The sequence below is a fragment of the Procambarus clarkii genome, chromosome 28, assembly GCF_040958095.1.
Source record: "Procambarus clarkii isolate CNS0578487 chromosome 28, FALCON_Pclarkii_2.0, whole genome shotgun sequence".
NCBI classification, from domain to species: domain Eukaryota; kingdom Metazoa; phylum Arthropoda; class Malacostraca; order Decapoda; family Cambaridae; genus Procambarus; species Procambarus clarkii.
The window spans coordinates 4,469,921-4,495,833 of NC_091177.1; the positions used below are offsets into that span (position 1 = coordinate 4,469,921).

The 25,913-nt window shown below is 45.6% G+C and overlaps 1 long non-coding RNA gene across 1 annotated transcript in view; it reads right to left on the reverse strand.

The window, feature by feature from the left end:
• The window catches only part of LOC123755182 (uncharacterized), an 83,482-nt gene that overhangs the window by 50,705 nt on the left and 6,864 nt on the right, over positions 1-25,913 (reverse strand). Inside the window, exon 3 of the long non-coding RNA XR_006772481.2 lies at positions 22,961-23,045. This is a non-coding gene — a long non-coding RNA (uncharacterized lncRNA). The remainder of the gene's footprint in view (positions 1-22,960; positions 23,046-25,913) is intronic.

Below are 25,913 nucleotides of genomic sequence, written 5' to 3' on the forward strand. Positions count from 1 at the left end.
CCTGAGCCTATTGGGCTCTATCATATCAACATTTGAAACTGTGTATGGAGTCAGCCTCCACCACATCACTGCCTAATGCATTCCATCTGTTAACTACTCTGACACTGAAGAAGTTCTTTCTAACGTCCCTGTGCCACATGTGGATACTCAGTTTCCACCTGTGTCCCCTTGTTCGGGTACCAAGTGTTGAATAGTTTATCCTTGTCTACCCGGTCGATTCCCCTGAGGATTTTGTAGGTAGTGATCATGTCTCCCCTTACTCTTCTGTCTTCCAGTGTCGTAAGGTGCATTTCCCGTAGCCTTTCCTCGTAGCCCATGCCTCTTAGTTCTGGGACTAGTCTAGTGGCATACCTTTCGACTTTTTCCAGCTTCATCTTGTGCTTGACAAGGAAGTAAAGTTTATTTGTTGCCTTCTCTTTTAGGGCTCCCCCACTCCGCTTTTTCCAGCCATAGTATCTACACTACAGCATAAGGTACTCTCATTTTTGTGTGGCATACCTGGAGAGGGTTCTGGAGTTGTTCTACTACCCGAGCAACCCGTTCTCGCACTTGCTTATAGTTAATATCTTGCTTATGAATAAGTGCATATGTGACATACTAATTTATTGTGAATATTTGAGTTTACCTTGAAATGCTGAATAGAAAACCACAACCTAACCTAACCTTCTTAGTATGTTAAGATATTACCATTAGTACTGAACCTATATCTATATTGATATACAGTTTTATAAAAATAATAAAACAAAACTAAAATATTTAAATAAATTGTAAAGTAACTCAGGATATTGTCAAATTTTGTATAAAATCTCTATTGTTTAATAAAACTGAGAGGAAATGTTAGTGCCTTGAAAAAAAATATGGCTTGGAATGTCACATATGTACTTATTTATAAGCGAAATAGTGACTATAAGCAATAAATCATATATGTGATGTCTTGTGCGAGAGTAGGTTGCCCCGAGCTCGGCCTGAGACCAGGCTCGACTTTTGGTAACTTGGTCCAACAGGGTGGCAAATCTACACACTATCTCTCCCTATATACACATTTTGATACCTTTGATTTGATATTCCTATAATAAAATAATTGTAAATTATTGAGAATATTTTGATTTGCACAGATGCTTCAGAAATATTCCAGTGAGAAAGAGACCTTCCCTTGACTGAGCGATCTTCGCCTGCATGAATCAACCAGCTTTAAGAGAACAGCTTAGACATGACCCCCTCCCTCCCTGAGATAACTATCTCGAGAGCTCCACTTCTCACATGTCCTGGTATCGGAGTGTAGAAGGTGAGCCGCCAAGTCGGTCTTTCTTCTCGGAGCGGCCCCTCTATCACCGGGCACTGTTTGTAAACAAATTCTGGATAAGAGCAAAGCGATTACAACCTCGCGGAATTGGCCAATTAACTTCTCCTGGCCATCCGTTGGTTCAGTGCGTGATAGATGGGTTCATCTGACTTTGGGGCCAGGTGTGTGGATGAAATATCTGATTTTGGGACCAGGTGTGTGAATGAGATATCTGATTTTGGGACCAGGTGTGTGAATGAGATATCTAATTTTGGGACCAGGTGTATGAATGAGATATCTGACTTTGGGACCAGGTGTATGAATGAGATATCTGACTTTGGGACCAGGTGTATGAATGAGATATCTGACTTTGGGACCAGGTGTATGAATGAGATATCTGACTTTGGAATCAGGTGTGGATGAATGGAATAACTGACCTTTGCATCAAGTGTGGAATATGGGATATCTGGCATTTGTACCAGGTGTGTAGCTGGAATATATGCATGACCTATGTCCAAGGTATGGACGAAAGGGATATATAAATTCAACCACATGCTGACGGAAATGATATGACATGTGTACCCAGATATCAGAAGAATGGATACTGTATTTAAATAATTACTATTGTACAAATAGAGTGTAACTACTAATGCTAATAACTATTTGTTCGTGATTTATAGCGAGGAAAATTTTAATGAGCTGAGCACTACTAAAGGAGGAAAGCGGCCTGGGACTTTGAAAACCACTGATGAAGACTGACAGGATATCTTACCATTGAATAACAAAAGTAGATGGAAGGGATATCTGACATTTATATCAAGCGTTAATGAAAAGGATATCTTGCCTGTATATCAGGTGTGGATGGAAGCACTCTATGATCGTCGTATCAGGTGTGGAGGGAAGCACTCTATGATCGTCGTATCAGGTGTGGAGGGAAGGTAATAACATGAACACAAGACACTTGAACAAGTCAGGAGTCGTCACGCAATGTTCACTTATAGATATCAAGTGTTCCGGGTTGTGTTATAGAGATAACGCGACATCATCCAACGCTCTTAGTGGCAAATAAAATAAAGAAGAGCTTGCAATCGTGTTCGATTTTTGCACCAATACAGATATCATCAGCATAACAGATGACAGCTTCGTCAGCTAGTGAGGGTATATCAATTATTAATTTGTATATCAAAATACTGAAGTGTTGGGCTACGCCCTCCACCCTGATTATCTTGAGATTATCTTCTTGAGATGATTTCAGGGCTTTTAGTGTCCCCGCGGCCCGGTCCTTGACCAGGCCTCCACCCCCAGGAAGCAGCCCGTGACAGCTGACTAACACCCAGGTACCTATTTTACTGCTAGGTAACAGGGGCATAGGGTGAAAGAAACTCTGCCCGTTGTTTCTCGCCGGCGCCTGGGATCGAACCCAGGACCACAGGATCACAAGTCCAGCGTGCTGTCCGCTCGGCCGACCGGCTCCCCTGAGGTGTACATGACTCAAAGGATGCCTAGTTATTACATCTAATCCCCCTTGACATTGACTAAGGCGAGTCTGTTCGTACGGTCCCCTGGAGCCATGTCAAGAGTCTGCCTTTACCCGCACAAGAGTAGTGGTGCAGTGCTAGACGCTCCACAAGTGGTAAGAAATACAGTATCACACAGGTGATGAGTCACAATAACGTGGCTGAAGTATGTTGACCAGACCACACACTAGAAACGTCGTCGTCCCTTCAACTTCTAGTGTGTGGTCTGGTCAACACAGTATCACACATTAACCCAAACAAATGCACTATTACGCCTATGGGGACAGGAGTGAGAAAACCCGCACTGCTCTACCAAATGAGATTTAAATTCCTTAAATTATAAAAGAAAAGAACACGGGGTAGAATACATAACTGCAAATAGATTATCAGAGGAATACACTAACAGGATAACGTCAGTGGAATACTGAATACCAAACTTTCCAACGTCCAGATAAACGTCATGTGCACCGACTTACACATAGGAGCCTTCCCAATATATATATATATATATATATATATATATATATATATATATATATATATATATATATATATATATATAAATATATATATATATATATATATATATATATATATATATATATATATATATATGTATATATATATATATATATATATACAACCTACGTGATACCCCCTCATGAGTATGCAGCACCAGCTTGAAAACCAACTCCCCTTACAAAAAAACACAAGGAAATCAGTCAAAGAATTGAGGCATGAGGAGAGACAAAGGGAAGTAGACTCCGCAGCACAGTAGGAGACAACAAGGACATGATAACGACGTATATGATTCTAAAGGGAACTGACATAATAGACAAAAAAAGAATATTCAAGTGAGGAACAAATAAAATTCGAGACACGTGTAAGTCACAGTTAACAGGAAAAACATCTTAATTGCAAGAGTTGTAAATACCATGATAGGGTTCAAAGAAGAACTGAACTCCATAGGACAGTAAATTAGAATGGGAGTCAGTACATGAGACAACCGACGGCTAGAAAGCCGGGGTCCAAGAGCTAGCAGCTCGATCTTGCAGGCACAAATAATAAATACAGACAGCAAACAGTAAGCGCGCGCGCACACACACACACACACCTATAATTCAAACCAACATACACCACTAATAGCTCACACCTACACACAGCCACAACCTTCACACACACACACACACACACACACACACACACACACACACACACACACACACACACACACACACACACACACACACACACACACACACACCTATAATTCAAACCAACATACACCACTAATAGCTCACACCTACACACAGCCACAACCTTCACACACACACACACACACACACACACACACACACACACACACACACACACACACACCTATAATTCAAACCAACATACACCACTAATAGCTCACACCTACACACAGCCATAACCTTCACACACAGCCATAAACCACACACACACACACACACACACACACACACACACACACACACACACACACACACACACACACACACACACACACACTACCAAAGGAGCTCCAAGTGTCGTCAGTATTTACCAGTCCATCTCTGTTTACAAATCTCATCATGGAGTTTCGGGTTGGGTGGCGAGAGTCTTCCTTCGCTTAGCATTTTTGCCAGCATCATCTTGGTCTTTACTGTGTATTTTTCCTCACATTCTTGGAAGAGTGGGAGTTTCCTTTTAGTCGACCTGCTCGAACGCGGCTGTATATATTATATAATTATATATAACATAATACATAATAAATATATATATATATATATATATATATATATATATATATATATATATATATATATATATATATATATATATATATATAACCTACCTACAATATATATTAGTATATTTTGGTAGCAGTCTTTCTTGTGAACATATGTTGTTGAAAATGACAGAAAGGGTAAGATTAATAATTCTAACATGAATCTTTTCAATATTTCTTATGTTTTTCTTCACTGTCGATGGTAATTGAAAAATTAATTCTCCAAAATTCATTCTTTATTTCTGGTCTGACGCCTGAACTCGTTTCGTAATGCTTATTACATTTTCAACGACTAGTTTACACATAAAATACATCATACTTATACTCGTTTTAGGTGAGGTGATATGGCACAATAGTTTTGGGTGAGGTGATAGAGCTATGCCAGAACACGAATCAATGGGTATAAATTGGGTATGAAACAATAAGGAATGGAAGTAACTGCATAAGGCCTATTGGCCCATGCTTCCTCTTGCTGCTTCTATGTTGGTTCGGGATCTTGAAGTGGGTAGAATATAGTTGTGCATTAATTGGCTGTTGATTGCTGGTGTTGACTTTTTGATGTGTAGTGCCTCTCAGATGTCGAGCAGCCTGCTATCGTTGTATTTATCGATGATTTCTGTGTTGCTTGTTAAGATTCTCTGGTGATGGTCTGGTTGTGAGAAGAGATTGTATGTTCCTTGATGGAGCCCTGTTGTTTGTGCATAGTTAATCGCCTAGAAAGAGACGTTGTTGTCTTGCCTATATACTGAGTTCTTTGGGGCTTACAGTCCCCAAGCGGGCATGTAAAGGCATAGACGACGTTGGTTTCCTTCAAGGACTTCTGTTTGGTGTCTGGGGAGTTTTTCATGAGTAGGTTGGCCGTTTTTTGTTTTAGTAGTAAATTGTCAATTGTACAAATCCACAAGGGCCGTGACGAGGATTCGAACCTGCGTCCGGGAGCATCCCAGACAATGCCTTAATAGACTGAGCTGCGACAGGGTAAAAGAGTTGAAACCGAAGTTCTACTGAACTTACTGGATTCCGTAGCCTCTCCGAGGCACAAACCAGGGTTTTACACAACTCCCCCCTGCACCCTTGGGGAGTTGTGTAAAACCCTGGTTTGTGCCTCGGAGAGGCTACGGGATCCAGTAAGTTCAGTTACTGGATCCCGTAGGAATACTGGAAGTTACTTTAAAACCCCTCCTATATAAGACCTCCCAAGGGTAGTTTCCTTTGCGAAAAAGAGGAGATTAAAGGTTTCAACGGGCGATCCCAGAACGAGAAACTGGAAATCCTAGGACAAGAAACAGGATATCTTGAGAGCGAGGAAAGGCTTCAACGGCTGGGTTACATTCCTTCTCCCTCCGTCTCTAGCCGGTACTACAAACACAAAATAATTAGGTTAGAAAAGGGGAATCCAGTTAAACGTGTGTCCGACCTTTTCGAGTCTAACGGGGTCCACTTGTCCCAAATAAACAGGAAGGTAAAAATATTAGCGAGTCAGACTACTTTTGCAAGAAACATGAAAACAATACTTTAGGGGGATGGGGCGGCGGTTGAGGATATATAGCCAAGAATATAGCCTGACATACTAGCACTCAATGAGCTGCATCCCTCCAGATAAAAGAGACCGGCCAGCAGTATGCTGATGTAATCAGTCGTCGAGTACACGACCACTTCGATAACAACCCGTGTCGCTACACCACGGGCAGGAGGGACGAACTAGTCTGGTTATCTCGCACGCTAGGTGGTGGCTAAGCAATATCAGCCACTATCTTCCATCAAATGGTCTTTAAGGCTTTAACCATGGCTGACTCGTTACATCCCACGGTCAGTGTGTGTGGGCACCTACACACCTGCTTTAACTATACGATATTTACAATATTTGTGTGCGCGTATGTGTGTACTCACCTAATTGTGCTTGCGGGTGTTGAGCTCTGGCTCTTTGGTCCCGCCTCTCAACCGTCAATCAACTGGTGTACAGATTCCTGAGCCTACTGGGCTCTATCATATCTACATTTGAAACTGTGTATGGAGTCAGCCTCCACAGCCTCTGTGTGTGTGCGCGTGTGTGTGTGTGTGTGTGTGTGTGTGTGTGTGTGTGTGTGTGTGTGTGTGTGTGTGTGTGTGTGTGTGTGTGTGTGTGTGTGTGTGTGTGTGTGCGTGTGTGTGTAATTACACTTATGTAACTACACGTACAGAATTTAAATCAATATTTACCGAATAGTTAAGGCAGGTCCATCAGACAGACTCATATCTCTCAACAGCTGCCGAATATCAACACAAGGACCTCTTGTGCTTGCCGTGAAGGCAGTCGTGTTGGCGCCCCACCCGTCTCCACCACCCCTACACCCACACCCATTACCACCACCACCACTACCATCACATTTATCACCAGATTACGCTCTAATGATTGCTGCCTGCGGGGTGCTAGTGGTAGTGGTAGTGGTGGTGGTGGTGGTGGTCGTCGTCATCGTTATGGGAGCAATGGTTGAAGTAATGGAGGTGGTGGTTGTAGTGATGGTGTGAATGGTAGTACTGAGAAGAAATATATAAAGTGGACGAGCACAGCCCATTTAAATTGAGAAAAAAAGGGGATAAGAGGACATATGTGGAAGCTGCAATTATACAGGAGCTTTAGAAATATAGTTCATTTTAACGGACTGATAGGTTAACATTGATAAGCCCTATATTCATCACCAACACCACCACCACAACATCAACACCTCCCTCATCATCAACACAACACCCATCATCAACACCATGGCTGCTGAAAGCAAGTCAAGTTAATTTATCAGAAGACGCTGAAGGGGGGCTGTAATGGCTCTCTGTTATCCAATAATACAAATATTTAAATAAAACATTCGTAACAAAATTCAAAACAAAATTCAAAAGGGAAACGTAGTGCCAATATTTAAAAAAGGGGAACAGACACGAGACACTCAATCATAGGCGAGTGTCACTGACAAGTATTGTGCATAGAAGTGCTAGATAAAGTGACAGGAGGAGTGTGAAGGAACACCCGGAGAAGATGAACTTTGTAACGATAGGGCAGTGTGGGTTTAGAGGGGAAGAAACGTCATACCTGACCAACTTGATGAAGTTCTGGAGCAAGACTACACTCGTACCAATGTACGGGTGGTCAACAAGTGGAGTGCACTGCAAGCAGTAGTTGTGGAAGCCACCTCCATCCACAATTTTAGGGCCAGATTTAACAAGGATATCGCGTTAGGGAAGTTAAATTATAATGTAACTGGTGCAGTCCTGTTAAGTTGGGAAAGCCACGAACACCATAACATTAGGAAGGCACTTACAAACATAAATAATATTCCTATCAAGGCAACCTATATTAGACCAATATTTGTATATGCAGCTCCAGCCTGAGATGTGCACCTTGTGAAGCATAAAAAGCAAAGTTATAAAAAATGCTGATTCAGTAATAATCAAAGGAACCAGATCAGGGCCAGAAATGTGGGTTAAGCTACAAGCTTCTGTTAAAAGAACTGAACCTCGCCACCATAGGAGACAAAACTGAGGGAATATGATCACAACATACCGAGGGGGAATATATTTTATGTAAAAATACAGCCTCTTAAAATTGAAAAAAGGATAAGAAGCAACAGATGGAATATGTAAACGCAAACAAATCGAAGATACGTAACGAAACACTCGAACCTGTATGGGTTGTAAAATGATATGCATGAAAATGCAGCTTTTGGTGAAAATAAGACACACTCATGTATGTATGTACAGTCAGTCTTGTAAACACAGGTGTCCTTGCTCTCAAAAATCCCTCTGATACCACACTGTGGCGGAGTGTAAATATGTAAGCACTGGCTCTCCCCTCAACTTATCTCGACCTGAAAAGGCCAACAGTAAAGGCCATTGTCTGTATGTGACACCAGGACTTGATCCACGTGTATAGGGAGTATGAAGTGCACAATGTACATGGATCTTTATTTTCAGTGATTCAGGCAGTTGAATTTCTTGTACTGATTCAGTCCAGTATTAGCCTTCGTTTAATTGTATTTTCTCAGTTCATATTTAACAAATATTGTACATATTCCTTCCCACATTTCCATTAATTTCCATTACCTACAGTCTCCCGTTTCCTTTCATGCCCCTTTCCATTCCCGCTCATCGTCCAAATTTTCCCGTTACAAATTTTATATTTTTTCCTATATTTATTTATTGTTTTCCATTCCTTCTTTTATTCCGTAATTTACCGAAGCTATTTCTCCCCTTCCTTCCATTTCCCATTCCCGTTTCTTATCTTTCTTTAATTTCCCGAGTTACGTCGTGATAAACAGGTGGTGGAAGCCGCCTTCATCCACAATTATGGCCAGATTACACAAATAACTCAAACGTCTGCAGAGTTAAATTATAACGCAACACGTACAAGAAGGTAAGGCAAGATAGGCGCCACTATACATCCACAGCCACCACACCCCACACCCACAACACGCCACACGCACCACATTCACCACACCCACCACACGCCACACCCACCACATGCCACACGCCACACCCACCACACGTCACACCCACCACACGCCACACCCACCACACGCCACACCCACCACATGCCACACGCACCACACGCCACACGCACCACATGCCACACCCACCACACGCCACACCCACCACACGCCACACCCACCACACGCCACACCCACCACCCACCACACCCACCACACGCCACACGCCACACCCACCACACGCCACACCCACCACACGTCACACCCACCACACGCCACACCCACCACACGCCACACCCACCACACCCACCACACGCCACACCCACCACACGCCACACCCACCACACGCCACACCCACCACACGCCACACCCACCACCCACCACACCCACCACACGCCACACGCCACACCCACCACACGCCACACCCACCACACGCCACACCCACCACACGCCACACCCACCACACGCCACACCCACCACACGCCACACCCACCACCCACCACACCCACCACACGCCACACCCACCACCCACCACACCCACCACACGCCACACCCACCACACGCCACACCCACCACACGCCACACCCACCACACGCCACACCCACCACCCACCACACCCACCACACGCCACACCCACCACACGCCACACCCACCACACGTCACACCCACCACACGCCACACCCACCACACGCCACACCCACCACCCACCACACCCACCACACGCCACACCCACCACACGCCACACCCACCACACGCCACACCCACCACACGCCACACCCACCACCCACCACACCCACCACACGCCACACGCCACACCCACCACACGCCACACCCACCACACGCCACACCCACCACACGCCACACCCACCACACGCCACACGCACCACATTCACCACACCCACCACACGCCACACCAACCACACGCCACACCCACCACACGCCACACGCACCACATTCACCACACCCACCACACGCCACACCCACCACACGCCACACCCACCACACGCCACACGCCACACCCACCACACGCCACACCCACCACACGCCACACCCACCACACGCCACACCCACCACACGCCACACGCACCACATTCACCACACCCACCACACGCCACACCAACCACACCCGTCACACGCCACACCCCACCACACCCACCACATGCCACACCCGTCACACGCCACACCCACCACACGCCACACCCACCACACGCCACACGCACCACATTCACCACACCCACCACACGCCACACCAACCACACCCGTCACACGCCACACCCCACCACACCCACCACATGCCACACCCGTCACACGCCACACCCACCACCCACCACACCCACCACACGCCACACCCACTACACGCCACACCCACCACCCACCACACCCACCACACGCCACACCCACCACCCACCACACCCACCACACGCCACACCCACTACACGCCACACCCACCACACCCACCACACGCCACACCCACCACCCACCACACCCACCACACGCCACACCCACTACACGCCACACCCACCACCCACCACACCCACCAACGCTCCCATCACTCAAGCAGTAAGTCTTGTACAATCAGCTATACATTTAACGACTTGACACCCGCCCCAAGGTCTTCATGGGCCAGCTCGACCAAGATCTTATACTTCTCTGTTGAACATCTGTATATGATTTATGTCAGATTTTTGCGATGAAAAAATAAACACACAGTATAAAGGTGGATGCTAGGTTTAGTTATGGCAGATTTAATTAGCATAGGTTTAGGAACGTTAGCTTTAGCAAATTATGGTTAGGTTAGGTTAGGTTAGGTTAGGTTAGGTTAGGTTAGGTTAGGTTAGGTTAGGTTTGATCTAGTTAAGTTAGGATAAGTTAGGCCAGGTTTGACTTAGGTGAAACAGGTAAAAATGAAGACAATTTGTCTCATTAAATAAAAGGGTGGTGAATCCTTGAGGGAAGGAACAATTTTGCCACATAAGTAAAATCATGTTAAATACTATATATAATGTCTTTAATCCAATTTTGTTTTTAATAACACGAGGAATTGTTGCTAGAGTCCAGCATCCTCCCAAACTCTGCACATCCATCGGCCTCAGGCATCCCTCTTCACCCCCTCTCGTTCTTCTATATTTTCCCTACGTCCTCCTACTCTCTCTCTCTTATCCTTTTTTTATCATGCCTCACCCCTTCTACATCTTCCCCCCTCATTCCTTAAGAGCACTGGTACTCACCTGGTGGTCTATAGTCAACTGGTGCTTTCTGATGTGTTCTGAAGATACTCTTAACATCCATATAATAGTAATATATTTATACACAAATATTACCTGTTTCAGTACAATTAACACATAATATTAAATTTTTTTAAATTATTTTTTGGTATTAAATTTTTTTTTGGTATAACGCCACTGATCACGCGCAGTGTGCATACAGTATATTCCCAAACACATACATATTAAGAGCCATCTTGCAACATCTTCTTGAGGTTATCTTGAGATGATTTCGGGGCTTTAGTGTCCCCGCGGCCCGGTCCTCGACCAGGCCTCCACCCCCAGGAAGCAGCCCGTGACAGCTGACTAACACCCAGGTACCTATTTTACTGCTAGGTAACAGGGGCATAGGGTGAAAGAAACTCTGCCCATTGTTTCTCGCCGGCGCCCGGGATCGAACCCGGGCCCTCAAGATCACAAGTCCAGTGTGCTGTCCGCTCGGCCGACCGGCTCCCTACACTTTACGCCAACATGTATACACTTTACGCCAAAAGTGGCGTATCGACCACCTGTTAAGAAATCCTATTGGAATCCAACGGAGCAAAAGACTTGAGTTTATATTACTCCAGCCAAACCCGATAAAGATTCTGTTATAAGATAACAGGTACAACAAGACTAGTTGACTAGAGCTAGGACTAGAGCTAGGACTAGAGCTAGGACTAGAGCTAGACCTCCCTTACCCGTAATCACTGAGAGGTAAGAATAGGCAGGTCGAGTCCTACATCAAAAGAATATCATTATCTGCATACGGAAGGTTGGCTAATATAAGAATTGCCTTATGGAAAGTAGTCGTTCAGGATCTTGTATATCGGTTATGTCAGGTCAATACTGGAATATGCGGCACTACCGTGGAGTCCCTATCTTGTTAAACACAAAACGAAGCTGGATAAAGTTCAGAGGTATGCCTCCTGACTTGTCCCAGAGCCGAGAAGTATGAGCTACGAGGAAAGACTGCATGTGTTAAATTTCATGCTATTGCAAGAGAAGAAGAAACAGGGAAGGCTACAAGTGTTACTTGATGCATTCTCCAAGAAAGTAGTAGAATGTGGCCTCATAATCTCTGTTGATAAAACAAGGGAAGATATAATTACCATATACAAAATGCTCAGGGGGAACAGACAAGGCAGACAAGAACAGACAGTTTAGCACGAGTAGTACACGAATATTGGGACACAATTGGAAAATAAGTATTCAAATGTGCCACAGAGATATTAGAAAGAATCTTGTTCAGTGTCTCCCCCCCCCCCCGCCCATCTCTCTCTACATCATCACCCATTCTCCCCACCCTTCCCACCTCTCCCCCCTCTTCCCTCGTCTCGTCCCCCCCACTCATCCACACCTCTCCCCTCGCCTCAAATTACCTCCTTACTGGCTCTCTGCTAATTACCTTCAGCACCGTCATAATACACAAATGGTTGCCTGCTGTGAGCGTGGTACTTATAATGTGTGCTCTTCATAGTGAGTGGTGCCCACAGTGTGGGTGGTGCCCACAGTGTGGGTGGTGCCCACAGTGTGGGTGGTGCCCACAGTGTGGGTGGTGCCCACAGTGTGGGTGGTCCCCACAGTGTGGGTGGTCCCCACAGTGTGAGTGGTGAGTGGTATATATATATATATATATATATATATATATATATATATATATATATATATATATATATATATATATATATATATATATATATATATATATATATATATATATATATATATATAATCCAAATAGCAATAAAGATGTAATAAGAGGGGCCAAACAACAACAGTGATGGCAAGATCTTTCATTTCTGCTAATAAACGTGACGAGCACGAAGCATCGAATCAACATTGCTCACACTGAAAGTGGTGTGTGTGTGTGTGTGTTTGCAACGCTGCAACCTGCCAGCCAGCCAGCCATCCAGCCTGCCATCCAGCCAGCCTGCCTGCCTGCCATTTACTCAACCTGCCTGTTGGTTTGGTAATCGCAGCCCGGGGGCAAATGCTGCCAAATATCTGGCTTGGCAGAGGTGCACAAGGTTTTCCCTGACCAACACGAAGCTTGACTAACTTTCTGATGACTAGAGAACATATATTGACAGAGTCGTCTCAGTGAAACAATATTGGACATTATTAAAATAACTCTGCCAAAAAAATAAAAGAGGTACATGCTATCATCTTAACAATATGGGATATTATGGAACCATCAATGACAGATCTGGGCATCATGATTACTAGGAATGAGGAGTATATTGTGCGGAGCCACTCATCCTGTGGGCATGGGGCGCGCTGAAGTGGGCACCTCAGCAGTTCCCACTACCTCCCTTCTCCCCCCCCCTTCTCTCCTGGTCTTCTCAGCACTCAAGTGACAACGTCTGCTCTGCTCGTCTCACGAGAGCAAGGCAGCCTGCTCTCCTCAGCACTAGGTCACCACAGCAGGTTGCGAGGGCAGGTCACGCAGGCACCGTCAACGGGTCAATACTGCTGGGCCTTTCAATACCTACAGGTCAGCACGCATTTACAGGGGGAGGAACGCCGTGCAGGGTCAACGCCGTGCAGGGTCAACGCCGTGCAGGGTCAACGCCGTGCAGGTCAACGCCGTGCAGGGTCAACGCTGTGCAGGTCAACGCCGTGCCGGTCAACGCCGTGCAGGTCAACGCCGTGCAGGTCAACGCCTATAGGACAACGCCATACACGGCATCATCCAGGTCAACACTATGCACGTGAACTCCAACAGATCAACACCTACAGGTCCAATAACAAGACCTTGAGGTTATCTTGAGCTATAGGTTATCTTGACCTATAGGTTATCTACCTATAACAATGGTTTGGACCAATTGGTCCAAACAAGCGACCAATCGTCTACAGTAATAACCGGCACAGAGGTACAATCTCTAGAGAGATATTTCCTCTAAAGAACACCCGTCTATAGACTACACAGCGAACAGAACGCACTTCTCGGCCTACTATGCAAGGCCCGATTTGCCTAATAGGCCGAATGATTTTCTTTATTTTGAAAATATTGTTTCCAAATGGTTTGTTTGAAATATTATTGTTATATTATGTTAAGAACATGAATTATTGAGTTAGTTATGTTAGTTTAGGTTAGAATAATATAGGTTAGGTTAGGTTAGGTTAGGTTAGAATAATATAGGTTAGGTTAGGCAGGGTTGGTTAGGTTCGGTCATATATCTACGATAGTTTTAACTGAAATTTAAACAAAATTAACTCAAACATAATGAAATGATAACTTAATCATTTCATAAGGAAAAATAAAAAAATACATAAATTTAGGCAAATTTGGCTTATTAGGCAAATTGTGCTTTGCATAGTAGGCCGAGTACTGCGTTCTGGCTACTAGGTACAACATATATATATATATATATTTTTTTTTATAGGGAGTACCACCTCTGGCTAGAAGAAGGGGGACCCATAGCCTCGGAGGAAACCACTCATAACGCATTAGAGGGAATGTTTAGGTCCCTCCAATACAGTTTCTGTGTGCTTTTCTCCTACCCCCCCCCCCCCCCTTCCTTTGTTTTTTTTGTTTTTTTTTGCTTTATTATATGTTTAAAGGTTACAAGATATACAGTGGATGATACAAAGAGTGCTTAAAGGTTATGGATCTCTTGTAGCTCCTCCGCTTCAGGACGGGAACCGAGGATGCAGCAGGCGTTTTCCCTCTGGATCGCCACACTGAGGCGCTGAAACAAAAAACTGGCAGCTCTTGGGTCCCTGGTGACGTCAATGAGCTCGGAGCCCAATTCCTTGAGAAATCCCAAGGCACTCTTGCCCCAGGGGCCATGCGTCTCAGACGCTATGGGAACAAAGGTGTATTGACCTTTCAATCGCCTGTACTTGACTGATTTTGCTATTTCCCTGTGGTTGGCCGCCCCAATATATATATAATGTTGTTGAATATGACCGAAAAGGTAAGATTAATAATTCTAATACGAATTTTCTCAATATTTCTTATGTTTTTCTTCACTGTCGGTGGTAATGGAAATATCAAATCTCCAAAATTCATTTTTATTTATGGTCATGCAACTTCTAAAGAGTCAACCAACACAACACATGTACCCCCTATTAGATTATTTTACAGGAACTTCTTTTCGACGGCTCATAAAACGGAGGAAAGGGTCCTGAAAAATATTGTTGATAGGAACGTTATCCCTACAGACAAAAATCAGAAAATACAATTGACAATTTACTATAAAACCAAAAAAACGGCCAATCTACTCATGAAAACTCCCCAGACACCAAGCAGAACGCCTTGAAGGAAACCAACGTCGTCTATCCCTTTAAATGCCCACTTGGGGACTGTAAACCCCAAAGAACTCAGTATATAGGCAAGACAACAACGTCTCTTTTTAGGCGATTAACAATACATAAACAACAGGGCTCCATCAAGGAACATACAATCTCTTCTCACAACCAGACCATCACCAGAGAAATCTTAACAAACAACACAGAAATCATCGATAAGTACAGCGACAGCAGGCGGCTCGACATCAGCGAGGCACTACACATCAAAAAGTCAACACTAGCAATCAACAGCCAATTAATGCACAACTATATTCTACCCTCTTCAAGACCCCGAACCAATATGGAAACGGCAAGAGGAAGTATGGGCCAATATACAAAGTTTGTTCACCTCACCCAAAACTTTTGTACCCTATCACCTCACCCAATAGAGTATAAGTACGATGAATTTGTGTGTAAATTAAGTCTTTGAAAATGTAATAAGCCATTACGAAACGCGTTCAGGCGTCAGACCTCTCCCTCTGACCCTCACTACCTGCACTCTACCTTCCCTCACCTCTCCCCCTAGCCCTCACTACCTGCACTCCTCCCTCCCTCCCTCACCTCTCCCCCTGACCCTCACTACCTGCACTCCTCCCTCCCTCACCTGTATACGATGATGGGATGTAACTGGAAGTGGTCAACAACTCCAATGTGTATCTGGGTACCCGTGATAACCAAGTACAATTGCCAGGAAGTGGGTGTCATCATACGACTCCCTCGCGTCTAAACTTGCTCCTCTTTTTTCTTTACGTCAGCAGCAGCAGCAACAAAAACTATACAAGGAGACTATGGTTCTATGGCAGCAGATACCTTAGGTAAGTTTATCGTCTAATTATAATACCTAAGCACCGAGCGCCTGACAATGTCTGACATATACGCTTTAATATATATTACGTTTCCGGTTTTTTCCCCTTATGGATAACTGAAAGGTGTATTTTTGTCACTAATCCGGCAATATATATAAGTTGAGCAACTTTAGGTTTCATCAAGGTTTTGACAGGTGAGGGGAAACCCACGCCGCCTGCCTGGCCACTCGCCAATACGGAATGGCCCACCACGGTGCTTGGTGGGCCACTTACACCCACACCTCAAGCGTCGGTCCCTCCATTCACCAATTTTTCGGCCACATTGCGCGAGTAAAGATTACTACATTTATAAGTGTTTCACTTACATAGTTATCGTGGGTTACTTCAGTCATGGGGTGGTTATCTTGAGATGATTTCGGGGCTTTTTCTTATTAATGTCCCCGCGGCCCGGTCCTCGACCAGGCCTCCACCCCCAGGAAGCAGCCCGTGACAGCTGACTAACACCCAGGTACCTATTTTACTGCTAGGTAACAGGGGCATAGGGTGAAAGAAACTCTGCCCATTGTTTCTCGCCGGCGCCTGGGATCGAACCCAAGACCACAGGATCACAAGTCCAGCGTGCTGTCCGCTCGGCCGACCGGCTCCTCTGGGTAACCCGGTGGTGCCTCATGGGACTATCATACTTCTACTACCCATGTTTCCAGTAGTGTCAATATCGCGTTATTTTAATGATCAACATGTTCACAGTGTTTTACGCGAGGAGGATTGCATTGAGTCCTTAACAGCTCGCGCCAATTATGATCTTCGGTCCGCGAAACCCTGGAGGAATATCACCGTTATCCCTCTCACCGTAACGTTGCTATAGAAAGCGTGTGTAAAATATGGCCGCGAAAGTCAGTGCACAACACCACCAGTGTCACACGAACGAGCAAACATTCAGACAAGTAGACATTCAGAGACATGCAGGAAAGCAGACATTCGGGCAGAGGAACATTCAGACAAGCAGATATCAAGACCGAGCAGCGACCCAAGCTGGGAACAGGCGAGCGATAGAAGATTTCTTATGCCTTTTCTGCCGTGTGGGGCTGAGCCTTACAGGCGAGTGTGGGGCTGAGCCTTACAGGCGAGTGTGGGCCGCTACCAAGCTCACCGTAACTCCCGGTCCGTGTTTACCCGTCCACAGTGACCTACCCGCCCCCGTCTGTACTGACCGACCCGCCCCGTTTATAGTGACCTACCCACACCGTCTCTTGGCTCACACCAACACCTTCTCCTATTTCAGCCCCCACAATCACTTTAGCGCTCCGCGAAATGACTGAAAGCCCTGCACAAAATGAGCGAAGTGCCACCTGCTTCATACACTAGGGTGTAGCAGTGCCCGAGGTCCGGGTGCCACACACTGCTATTCATACGAGTGTTTTACGACTCTCGTCTTCTGTTCACTATACTGGTGCAACATTGTGGTGTAGTTTCTGTGGTTGGTACGCCTGTAACTGTGGTGCTTGGCAGCCTGGCTGGACACCCAGGCTGCGAGGAATATGTGTTATTAAGACACAGGTGCACATCGCGACACCATGGCGGGAGGACAGTGCCCAACCCACCCATTCATGAACTTGTGCCCAGCGGTGGTGCCACATCTCCACCTCACACAGTCCGAGTTTGTTCGTTTCTCGTATCACATTCACTTCGGGGGAAATTAAATACTTTATAACAGTTACCAGAGGCAATGGTATTTTTGTCCTGGTGGTATAAGTTCCTTGAGCGTCTATTGGTTTGCTTCCTCACCACGCCGACCGTCAAACAGTCAGATTAAGAATAGCCCAAGTTCAGAGCTACATATCCCACCGTTCGAATAAACTTAATCTTTAACGCCATTCACGAAATAAATCTCCTTACCTGGGCCTCCTGAGCAGGTCACTCCTCCTCCCTGGCCGCGTGACCCGTCCTGGAGGAGATATACCTCCTCGAAAATGGGTAGAAATCCGTTTTGAATCACAGGGGAAATCACTTTCACACACCGACATGAGAGGGGACGAGTTGTACGCCCCTAGGTGGGGAATGAGCGCCGCTTTCAACCTGGGTGAGTGGGGCAGGCGCGCCCACAACCCCTAACCTCCCTCCCCCCTCTATCCCCCCACCGTCCACCCCCTTCTCCCCCACGCAAACCACACCTCAACAACCGCACAACCGTTTTAACTGTCCCGATAAATGCAGGTCAAGACGCAGTCTTTTAGAAGCTGCTTGGCATAGAGATGAAGGCACACCTCATGTCTTAATTGCTCGTGTTATGAGGCGAGGGTGGTAGACATGAGATGGTAGGGGAGAGACTTGAAGGTGTTTGGCACTGTTTACATGTCTTGCGACGTCAAGCCTACGCTGTGGAAACTTCCGCAATCTTTCGTCCATTTTTCACAAGACAAGACAAGCATCAGCCACAGCTCCACATGCACGACGCCCCCGTACATCAACAGTGTATTCGCGTTCTTCCAGCGTTCGCTAATGGGATCCTTCTGATCAAACAAATACTCCGCCGTAATTAACAGGGCCAGAGAGAAAAACAAACAACCCACGGAAGGTTGTTCGGTCGTTCCACGAGCGTAATCAAGAGGTTGTTTGAGAGCTGCGGTTGTTACCGGGAGTCTCTGATGGTGCCGTCACGTGGTGTGAGGCTGGAGTTAGAGGAATGGTTTAGCAACCATCGGCTTTAACCTGACTTTATACAAGCTTCCCACTGCAACCACGACAATCTTCCCGGAGCAGCGCTGTGCAAGGCAGACTTAAGGTTGGGGGGGGAGGTCGAGGCGCCGCCACCCCCATCCCCCGGGTGTATAGCTGTTGCGGTGATTGGCACTGGTGGCGTTTACACTGCTACCTGGCACACCTGGGACCTGCCGCACCTGAGCACTGTTACGCTTACTCCTGATCACTGTTACGCTTACACCTGGTCACTGTTACTCTTACACCTGTGCACTGTTACTCTTAAACCTGATCACTGTTACTCTTACACCTGTGCACTGTTACTCTTACACCTGGTTACTGTTACTCTTACACCTGGTTACTGTTACTCTTACACCTGATCACTGTTACTCTTACACCTGTGCACTGTTACTCTTACACCTGTGCACTGTTACTCTTACACCTGGTCACTGTTACTCTTACACCTGGGCACTGTTACTCTTACACCTGGTCACTGTTACTCTTACACCTGGGCACTGTTACTCTTACACCTGGGCACTGTTACTCTTACACCTGGTCACTGTTACTCTTACACCTGGTCACTGTTACTCTTGCACCTGGTCACTGTTACTCTTAAACCTGATCACTGTTACTCTTACACCTGGGCACTGTTACTCTTACACCTGGTCACTGTTACTCTTACACCTGGGCACTGTTACTCTTACACCTAGTCACTGTTACTCTTACACCTGGTCACTGTTACTCTTACACCTGGTCACTGTTACTCTTACACCTGGTCACTGTTACTCTTGCACCTGGTCACTGTTACTCTTAAACCTGATCACTGTTACTCTTACACCTGGTCACTGTTACTCTTACACCTGGGCACTGTTACTCTTACACCTGGTCACTGTTACTCTTACACCTGGGCACTGTTACTCTTACACCTGGGCACTGTTACTCTTACACCTGGTCACTGTTACTCTTACACCTGGGCACTGTTACTCTTACACCTGGGCACTGTTACTCTTACACCTGGGCACTGTTACTCTTACACCTGGTCACTGTTACGCTTACACCTGGGCACTGTTATGCTTACACCTGGGCACTGTTATTCTTACACCTGGGCACTGTTACTCTTACACCTGGGCACTGTTACGCTTACACCAGGGCACTGTTATGCTTACACCTGGGCACTGTTACTCTTACACCTGGGCACTGTTACTCTTACACCTGGGCACTGTTACGCTTACACCGGGGCACTGTTACTCTTACACCTGGGCACTGTTACTCTTACACCTGGTCACTGTTACGCTTACACCTGGGCACTGTTATGCTTACACCTGGGCACTGTTACTCTTACACCTGGGCACTGTTACTCTTACACCTGGGCACTGTTACGCTTACACCAGGGCACTGTTATGCTTACACCTGGGCACTGTTACTCTTACACCTGGGCACTGTTACTCTTACACCTGGGCACTGTTACGCTTACACCAGGGCACTGTTATGCTTACACCTGGGCACTGTTACTCTTACACCTGGGCACTGTTACGCTTACACCTGGGCACTGTTACGCTTACACCTGGGCACTGTTATGCTTACACCTGGGCACTGTTACTCTTACACCTGGGCACTGTTACTCTTACACCTGGTCACTGTTACGCTTACACCTGGGCACTGTTACTCTTACACCTGGTCACTGTTACTCTTACACTTGGGCACTGTTATGCTTACACCTGGTCACTGTTACTCTTACACTTGGGCACTGTTATGCTTACACCTGGTCACTGTTACTCTTACACTTGGGCACTGTTACTCTTACACCTGGTCACTGTTACTCTTACACTTGGGCACTGTTATGCTTACACCTGGTCACTGTTACTCTTACACCTAGTCACTGTTACTCTTACACCTGGTCACTGTTACTCTTGCACCTGGTCACTGTTACTCTTACACCTGGGCACTGTTACTCTTACACCTGGGCACTGTTACTCTTACACCTGGGCACTGTTACTCTTAAACCTGATCACTGTTACTCTTACACCTGGGCACTGTTACTCTTGCACCTGGTCACTGTTACTCTTACACCTGATCACTGTTACTCTTACACCTGGGCACTGTTACATGTGTGGTGAGTCATGTGTGATGAATCGTGTGTGGTGAGTCATGTGTGATGAATCGTGTGTGGTGAGTCGTGTGTGATGAGTCGTGTGTGGTGAGTCGTGTGTGGCGAGTCGTGTGTGGTGAGTCGTGTGGTGAGTCATGTGTGATGAGTCATGTGTGGTGAGTCGTGTGTGGTGAGTCATGTGTGGTGAGTCGTGTGTGGTGAGTCGTGTGGTGAGTCGTGTGGTGAGTCGTGTGTGGTGAGTCGTGTGTGGTGAGTCGTGTGTGGTGAGTCGTGTGTGGTGAGTCGTGTGTGGTGAGTCGTGTGTAGTGAGTCGTGTGTGGTGAGTCGTGTGTGGTGAGTCGTGTGTGGTGAGTCGTGTGTGGTGAGTCATTTGTGGTGAGTCGTGTGTGGTGAGTCGTGTGTGGTGAGTCGTGTGTGGTGAGTCATGTGTGGTGACTCGTGTGTGGTGAGTCGTGTGTGGTGAGTCGTGTGTGGTGAGTCGTGTGGTGAGTCGTGTGTGGTGAGTCATTTGTGGTGAGTCGTGTGTGGTGAGTCGTGTGTGGTGAGTCGTGTGTGGTGAGTCATGTGTGGTGAGTCATGTGTGGTGAGTCATGTGTGGTGAGTCGTGTGTGGTTAGTCATGTGTGGTGAGTCATGTGTGGTGAGTCATGTGTGGTGAGTCGTGTGTGGTTAGTCATGTGTGGTGAGTCATGTGTGGTGAGTCATGTGTGGTGAGTCATGTGTGGTGAGTCGTGTGTGGTTAGTCATGTGTGGTTAGTCATGTGTGGTGAGTCATGTGTGGTGAGTCATGTGTGGTGAGTCATGTGTAGTGAGTCGTGTGTGGTGAGTCATGTGTAGTGAGTCGTGTGGTAAATCATGCATACAGTAAGTCGTGTGTGTTTTGAATCAAGTGTAGTGCGTCATGTGTGTGATGAGTCATGTATGTGGTGAGTCATGTATATACTTACCTAGTTGTGCTTGCGGGGGTTGAGCTCTGGCTCTTTGGTCCCACCTCTCAACCGTCAATCTACTGGTGTACAGATTACTGAGTTTCTCAAGCTCTATCATATCTACATTTGAAACAGTGTATGGAGTCAGCCTCCACCACATCACTTCCTAGTGCATTCCACGTACTAACTACTCTGACACTGAAAACGTTCTTTCTAATGTCTCTGTGGCTCATATGGGTACTCAGCTTCCACCTGTGTTCCCTTGTGCGTGTACCACCCGTGTTAAGTAATCCATCTTTGTCTACCCTGTCAATTCCCCTGAGAATTTTGCATGTGGTGGTCATGTCTCCCTGAGCTCTTCTGTCTTCCAGCGACGCGAGGTGCAGTTCACGCAGCCTTTCCTCGTAACTCTTGTCTCTTAGTTCTGGGACTAGCCTAGTGGCATACCTCTGAACTTTTTATATTTTCATCTTGTGCTTGACAAGGTACGGGCTCCATGCTGGGGTCGCATACTCTAGGATTGACCTTACTTATGTGGTATGCAAGGCTCTCAAGGAATCCTTACACAGGTTTCTGAAGGTAGTTTTTATGTTAGCCAGCCTCGCATACGCCGCCGATGTTATTCTTTTAATGTGGACTTCAGGAGACAGGTTTGGCGTGATTTCAACTCTTAGATCTTTCTCCCATGTGGCGAGTCATGTAGGAATGGTCGTTCACGTGTTTGTGGTGTGCCATGTGTATGTGTGGTGACTTGTGTGCAATAATTGGGTACTGGGTTGTTAACTGGTTGACGAGTCGTGTTGCAGAGACAACTAACAGTGGTGAGGCTTACCGTGAGCTATGGGAAGGGTAGATGGTCATCTGCATGCTCCTCTTCCCACATGTGTAAACAGAAATCATTCGAGGCGAGCTGAGTTCTGAAATGTGGAGAGGTGGTGGTGTAAATATTTAAGACGGATGATAGATCACTTCTATCTAATTAATGAAAGTATAAAGTTTAATTTTACGCTTGTTCACCAGTCTCTGTGGTGTAGTGGTAAGACACTCGTCTGGCGTTCCGCGAGCGCTTTGTCATGGGTTCGTATCCTGGCCGGGGAGGATTTACTGGGTGCAAATCCTTAACTGTAGCCTCTGTTTAACTCAACAGTAAAATGGGTACTTGGTTGTAACAACGATTCTTCGCGGCGGGGATCGTATTCCAGGGACCTGCCCGAAACGCTACGCGTACTAGTGGCTGTACAAGAATGTAACAACTCTTGTATATATCTCAAAAAAAAAAAAAATCTATTTCATCCATCATCGTACTAATATTCAGGAAGACACATATTTATGTGTCTTCCTATAAGGTCATCAGACATCTAAACGTTATACTACTGCTAGGCTTAGGCTCGTCTATGGGGTACCGTTGAAAATCACTTTCTTATGCACAACTCATCAGATGTAAACGTTGCCAGCCAAACTTCTCACGTATCTCGCATCACAATGTAATTAACTGAATGTTTAAAAACAAAATGAAAATTTGAGGTAACTCTTTATCACAAATGTTCACGAAATGCCCAACTATTGAATCCGGAATAACACGTTTCCCAAAATCCCTGTGTTGCCTATTGTAGGTATAGTGTATTTATCTATATATACTCCAACCTGTCCTCTCAGCTAATGTGCCTCATTTCGTACGGTATGGTCACCAACGTACAAAATAATTGGTACTATGTAAGGCTACGGCTCACAAATATCCACGTTTTCTATGCGTACCATGGTAAGGTTAGGTTAAGTGGCCTGGGTTCATTCGTTTTAGTACCCCATTATATTATACGGTGTGGTAATTCAAGAAAACGGGACGCTCTGTAAGCTCCTAATTGTTTTAATTCATGCCCACTGTAATATTAACTACGGTGATGTAATGGAACCTTTGTAGCTTTAGCACAAATTTGAGGTAAATTATAAATATTTGGAATTTCTTGACCACAAATGTAAATTATTAGTATTAAAACAATTAATATTGTTCTTCAGCTTTGTCTTGCGCGAGCTAGGCTCCAGTTTGGTTATGCAGTTCTGTTTAGACATAATATTAAAAGTCAATATTCTTTTTGAAGGTAGTTTAAGAAAGCTTCATTTACTTTCTCTAGAAGACTGAGACTAAGATGGGACATGATTGAAGTATATAAACTTGCACAAAAGTATAACAAACGTATATTATTAGGGTGCTAAATATATCAAGAACAAAATATACCACGAAACGCTGGATACAAATCGAATAAGATTAGATAAAGTAAAGATTTCTGTAAATAATAGTTTGGATATATGGTTGCATATTGATGGAGCAGGTTGCTGGTGAACACAACACTTCTTACTGGAGTGTTTGGAAACACTCCACACACCTCGAGTGTCTCAAACATATCATCAATATCAACACGGACAGTCTCCGTGGTGTAGTGGTAAGACACTCGCCAGGCGTTCCGCGAGCGCTTTGTCATGGGTTCGTATCCTGGCCGGGGAGGATTTACTGGGCGCAAATCCTTAACTGTAGCCTCTGTTTAACGCAACAGTAAAATGTGTACTTGGTTGTAACAACGATTCTTCGCGGCGGGGATCATATTCCAGGGACCTGCCCGGAACGCTACGCGTACTAGTGGCTGTACAAGAATGTAACAACTCTTGTATATATCTTAAATATATGTGAGTTTGTGTGGTTGTGTATGGAGATAAGCTGCCTCGCATGAATCGATAACGTTTGATCTGTTTTTCTCAATTGTTATGTTAATTAACACAATCAGCTAATAAAAAGTGGTTTTCCATTTTATAGCTACTGTGATTTAGTAATATTCTACAGCACATTGAATGCTCTCGTTTAAACAAAATGTTCATCTATATCTATAAAATAGAACGTCAAGTCTCTATGTCTGCATTTCTGCCCAAGATAGAAAGACACAAATGCTTCGCAAGATGAAGCAAGATGCTTAGCAAGCTTAGCAAGATGACACATAAGGGGTATGGGAGAAACACCCATGCTAAAGAAAGGAAGAGGGGGGAGGGGGGAGGGGGGAGAAAGACCCGAGCAAAACCGAGAACCCATCTGCAAAAAATTATTATTGCGTAACAATTGTTCAAAACAATAGAACGATTCATACAAAATTATGTCACAATTATTGTAAAGTAAAGAGGCATTTTTCAAGTTATAACAGTTTGAGAGCAGCTCTTCTGGAGATATCTGGACTGCATCTCCAGAAACTAATACATTACTTTCATTAAACAGCGTTACACAAGAAGGAAGTGACTTCACTGAGGCCAAGAGAGCAGAGGAAGGAAGTGTCTTCACAGAGGCCACGAGAACAGAGGAAGGAAATGTCTTCACGGAGGCCAAGAGAGCAGAGGAAGGAAGTGTCTTCACTGATGAGCGTTACGCAAGAAGGAAGTGTCTTGCCTGAGGCCAAGAGAGCCAAGGGAGGAAGTGTGTAGTACTGAGAGTGGCGTTACATGAGGAGGAAGTGTCTCCCGTGGGTTGGTACACAAGGAAGGCGACGTCCCAGCATTAATGAGAGTGTGCAGGTGGCAGGTGCTGCGCCCACCCACGCCACCTCTCCAGGTGAGCCCCCTCACACCCCCCCAACATCTCTCATCTCTCACCCCCCAAGTATAGCTTCCAGACCGGCGGGAAACTGATCTCGATGAGAAATAAAATGTCGGTGCATGAACTCTGAAAATGTCTAGTGTGGCAACTTGTCCGGGAGCTCTCAAAGCTTGTCATGTTCTGGTGGTATCCTGCACCTGTTGTCACTCTGCCC